Genomic DNA, 6,000 nt, shown 5'->3' with positions numbered 1-6,000 from the left:
TGCTCAAGCAAATCTACTTTTCAGTCTCAGCAGAGTGTCCTAAAATAAATCACAGCAGAAGGAGTTTGCAACAATCTGCCACTTTGAGACCGTAGAGTTAGCAGTTCCCCTGCTAACTGAGCGACTTTAGGTATAACCTGAGCCACTTCAGGTAGGTTTGGAAAGCTCTCCATGTCTTACTGGTTTCATCTGTAAGATAGAGGTAATATTTGCTGCATTAAGTTGTGGCCCAAATCAAATAAATCCCTTTAAGAAATGATAAATGGTAGGTTCAATATTCTCATTCTTTTCTTCAGAAATGTCTAGGTTAAAAGAGTGACCTTCTTTAGGTCACATAGCAACTCAGTGACATTGTTAGAAAGGGACCAGAAGTTTAGATACTACTGTCATTTGGATTCACCTCTGTTGAAATTCTAGAATCATGTATTAAAGAGGTGACTTGTAAGAAGAAAAGGAATGGTCACTAGGGACCAATATTATTTCAATATAAACAAGTTAGACTCAAGTAAGAGGAGCATTTTTTCTTTGGCAGTGGTATTATTAGATTCATAGCCGGGGGGAAGGCCAGAGGCAGGAGAAAAATATATCTTTAGTTGTTCTTGTGGATAAGATGGTTATATGTAAAGCAGCCCAGAGTCCAGCAAGATTTATTTATAGGTATTTGAAAAAACTGTACCCAGAGAGTGACTTATTTCAACCTGGAAGGAAATGTTAGCATTTATCACAGGGTTCTCTCTTGGAACATTTTAATCAATGACTTGGAGGAAGACAGGGGAGTCACACAAGATCTCAGTTGGGAGCAAAAGCTTATACATTGGACGGCAAAATCAGGAATCATGAAAGTTCCAATAGGCTAGAATGATGAGTAGAAATTTAAAATTACACTTAATACAGAAAGAAAGACTTTTAGACAATGTTTATTCTTCCAACCCATGAGCATGGAATGCTTTTCCATCTTTTTGTGTCTTCTTCGATTTCTTTCATGAGCGTTCTGTAGTTCCTCCGAGTACAGATCCTTTACCTCTTTGGCCAGGTTTATTCCCAGGTATCTTATGGTTCTTGGTGCTATAGTAAATGGAATCGATTCTCTAATTTCCCTTTCTATATTTTCATTGTTAGTGTATAAAAAAGCAACAGATTTCTGTACATTGATTTTTGTATTCTGTCACATTACTGAATTGCTGTATGAGTTCTAGGTTGGGGGTGGAGTCTTTTGGGTTTTCCATATAAAGACTTCTCTTAGGTTCTGAAAATTCAATTTGGGAATGCATCCCAGCTCTCTCACTTATATAAGTCCTGTGAATCTGTTTCCCCATCTCTAAAATGTAGATAATAACTACCTCATGAGTTGGGAGAGTTACATAATACAAAGGGCCCACTTAAGGAGTCTTCCAGTACAGATCCTGACACATACAGGTCAGGTTGACAAGTACTAGCCCTCGTAGTGCATCAATCATAACTAGTACTACTAGTAATCGTCAAAAAGGTTATGCAGGAAGAGGTTTAGGGGTTTTAACTGACTAGAGGTTCAAGAGTAGTGTATATACGCTTTGATGAGGATGACAATTATTTAGGTGAGTTCTAAGTAGTTCTAGAACCCCATATTTAGAGACCCAAGGGCAAATGAGAATGCCTCTCTGTAACCGGGGCTGGATGATAAAGAGTTGAGAAATCAAATCACATGAAAAGCAAATGACTTTGCGACACGCCTTGGGTAAATTCCTTAAAAACGACAACAAAAACAAACACTTTATCAAAGTATGATTGGTGTACAAAACGTTGTATATACTTTATACATACAACTTGATGAGTTTGGAGGGTAAATTCCTCTTAAATATATTTATAGTTCCTTTAATCCTCTCTATAATTCATTAGGTACATATAATTATCCCAGTTTTTACTTTATTTTATTTTTTTAATTATCCCAGTTTAAAGATGAGGAACTAAGGCTTAGGGAAGTTAAGTGATCACACATCTAGGAAGAATTGGTGCTGGAATATGAACACAGAAAATGTTCATAAAATGTCTAAATCAAAGTCGTATTTAGTTGAAGGAGAGTCTACAAAATAACTGGCATGTACTCTTCAAAAGAAAACATCAATGTCATAAAAGACAAAGAATGATTGAGGAACTATTCCGGATTAAAGGAGATTTGAGAGATAGGACAAGTGAATGCAATGAATAATTGGAGATTTTCTTAGCATAAAGGCCATGATTGGAACAATTGCTGAAGTCTGCATAAGGTCTTTAGATTAGATAATTGCATTGTATCAATGTTAATTTCCTGATTTTGATCATTGTCCTGTGCTTCTGTGAAAGAATGTTCTTGCTCTTAAGAGATGTTCACTGAGACATTTGGCAGAGAAAAGAAATCATATCTTCAAAGTATTCTCAAAGGGTCAAAACACCAACACCCCCGAAGATGTAGGGGGAGGATGAAACAAATGTGATGAAATATTAACATTTGGAGAATCTGGGTAAGGGGTAAATGAGAATTATTTGCAATATTCTTACAACTTCTCTGTAAATCAAAAACGTTTCAAAGAATTAAAAAATAGGCGATGAAAACAATAATAGATTTGGGAGGAAATATTCCATAGATAGTTGGTAAAGTGGGACTGAAAGTAGAAGACTCCAAGTATTTATACAGGCTGCAGAGATAATATGAAAGTCATATGTGATGACAGTTGATTCACTTCTTTCACCCATTTTCTCAGAAAAATACTTTTCATCATTTAGAATGTTGAAAAAAATATAGTTGTACTATTAGATTTTACCAACACCTTTTTTCCCCAAAGTGGTGAGGACTTTTCTAACAAACTTATTATTTTAAAGATTTTATTTAGTTACTTTTTATTTCATTTTACTATTATTATTATTTTTTAAGATTTATTTATTTGTCAGAGAGAATGAGCACAGGCAGACACAGTGGCAGGCAGAGGCAGAGGGAGAAGCAGGTTCCCTGGGGAGCAAGGAGCTCGATGTGGGACTCGATCCCAGAACGCTGGGATCATGACCTGAGCCAAAGGCAGCTGCTTAACCAATTGAGCCACCCAGGCATCCCTCATTTTATTATTTTTTTAAAAAAGGTTTTATGTATCTATTTGAGAGAGAGTACAAGTATAGGGAGGGGTAGAGGGAGAGCGAGAAGCAGACTCCCTATTTAGCAGGGAGCTTGATATAGGGCTCAATTACAGGATCCTGGGATTATGACCTAAGTCAAAGGCAGATGCTTAAGTGACTGAACCACTATTTTAGGTTCCCCTATTTTATTTTTTTTAAAGTAGGCTTCTTGCCCAGTGTGGGGCTCAAACTCTCTACCCTGAGATCATGAGTTGCATGCTCTACTGATTGAGTCAGCCAGGTCCTCTTGATCAAATAAAGTTAGTCTTCACTGACTTGGGCAAAACAAGTTCTATATGTTTGAGCAGAGACCAGGAAGGTATTTCAGGAGGAGAAAGGGTAAAAAGGGCATTTTACACTATATTATGATATGATTATACAGATCTTAAAAAATAAAAAAAATCTGGGGTGCCTGGCTGGTTCAGGTGGTAGAGGATGTGACTCTTGATCTCAGGGTGGTGAGTTTAAGCCCCATTTTGGGCCGAGAGCTTCCTTAAAATAAATAAAATACACACATAAATGTTTAATGTTGTGGAAATGTGAGAGGCTCAATGAATAGCTTCTTGTCTGAACAAATAGGTTAGGAAAACAGAAACAAAAGTGGTGGGTAGAGATTTAAAATATCTTTCTGAAAGAATGTCCAATGGAAAAAAGACAGTCTCTTCAACAAATGGTGTTGGGAAAATTGGACAGCCACATGCAGAAGAATGAAACTGGACTATTTCCTTACACCACACACAAAAATAGACTCAAAACGGATGAAAAACCTAAATGCGAGACAGGAATCCAACAAAATCCTTGAGGAGAACATAGGCAGCAACCTCCTTGTCCTCAACGGCAGCAACTTCTTCCTAGAAATATCGCCAAAGGCAAGGGAAGCAAGGGCAAAAATTGGGACTTCATTAAGATCAAAGCTTTTGCACAGCAAAGGAAACAGTCAACAAAACCAAAAGACAATTGACAGAATGGGAGAAGATATTTGCAAATGACATATCAGATAAAGGGCTAGTATCCAAAATCTATAAAGAACTTATCAAACTCAACACCCAAAGAACAAATAATCCAATCAAGAAATGGGCAGAACACATGAACGGAGGTTTCTGCAAAGAAGACATCCAAATGACCAACTGACACATGAAAAAGTGCTCCTCATCACTCAGCATCAGGGAAATGCAAATCAAAACCACAGTGAGATACCACCTCACACCAGTCACAATGGCTAAAATTAACAAGTCAGGAAATGACAGATGCTGGTGAGGATGCAGAGAAAGGGGAACCCTCCTACACTTTTGGTGGGAATGCAAGCTGGTGCAGCCACTCTGGAAAACAGTATGGAGGTTCCCCAAAAAGTTGAAAATAGAACTATCCTATGACCCAGCAATCGCACTACTAGGTATCTACCCCAAAGATACAAATGTAGTGATCTGAAGGGCCACCTGCACAACAATGTTTATAGCAGGAATGTCTACAATAGCCAAACTATGGAAAGAACCTAGATGTCCATCAACAGATGAATGGATAAAGAAGAGGTAGTACACACACACACACACACACACACACACACACACACACACCAGAAATATTATACAGCCATCAAAAAGATGAAATCTGGCCATTTGCAAGAACATGGCTGGAACTAGATGGTATTATTATGCTAAGCGAAATAAGTCAATCAGAGAAAGACAATTATTATATGATCTCCCTGATATGGGGAATTTGAGAAACAAGACAGAGGATCATAGGGGAAGGAAGGGAAAAATGAAACAAGATGAAACCAGAGAGGGAGACAAACCATAAAAGACTCAATCTCAGGAAACAAACTGAGGGTTGCTGGAGGGGAAGGGGGTGTGAGAGATAAGGTGCCTGGGTGATAGACACGGGGGAGGGTATGTGCTATGTTGAGTGCTGTGAATTGTGTAAGTCTGATGAGTCACAGACCTGTACCCCTGAAACAAATAATACATTATATATTAATCTAGAAAATAATTTTTTAAAAACCTTAAAAAATGAAATATCATCTTTCTTATTAATAAATAATATATTGGAAGAAGTAGTTTAATGTGAAGGTCAAGTGGGCCTTCAGCCCTTACCTCTCTCTTAACTCTGTGTCTGACTTACCTGCTCTGCCACAAGGTGATGCCTGTGACTTAGAAGAGGTACAGGAAACCGTTCCAACAATAGAATAGGTTGGTGCTTTTGTTAAAAAAAAAAAAAAAAGAAATGGAAAGGAGGAGGAAAGTGATACAAGCACACTCCCTTAAATAAAACATACCAGTCAGGAGGTGGAAAGAGGCAGGAATATTTGGGGAAATTCCTCCTTGTGAAAGATGTGGAGAGGAGGCGGCAGGAAGGCAAGGGAAGATCCATTTATTTCTTTGTGATACTTTTTTTCCTCAAAAAAAGAATGGAGAAAAACAAAACAAAACACAAGGCTCTTGAGTGAACATTGAAGGATGACTATCCCAGGGGCCAGAGTGTTTAGACAGGAAGTAGTAAGAGATAAAAGCTTAGAAATTCAATCATAGGAAGTGTAGTAAACACTTTTTGGGAGGGAGAGTCTTAATTTGGTGGTTTAGGCAGAAAACAGATGGCAAGGGATAAATGAGAGGGAAGGAGGTTCTCCTTTTGGTTTTTCCCTTCCTTTGTCCTATCCTCACATGTGGGTATTTGTCAGTATTTTGCCTCTGAAGCTCTGCATTTTGTACTCTGCACTCTTCTTGGACCCTCATGTGCCCACCCACGGACCTCAATATAAAGTAAAGAGTACAGGTATAATGATGTTAGCTTGGAAGGGAGAAACACCTCTTCTTTTGAGATCAGGGCAAAAGAAGATGTAAAGATAAAGAGATGAACAATGACCTGTTTTTCTGGGTAACA

This window comes from Neovison vison, chromosome 5, assembly GCF_020171115.1.
Source record: "Neovison vison isolate M4711 chromosome 5, ASM_NN_V1, whole genome shotgun sequence".
NCBI lineage: Eukaryota > Metazoa > Chordata > Mammalia > Carnivora > Mustelidae > Neogale > Neogale vison.
The sequence above is the reverse complement of the archived record's forward strand: the minus strand, read 5'-3'. Positions refer to the sequence as shown.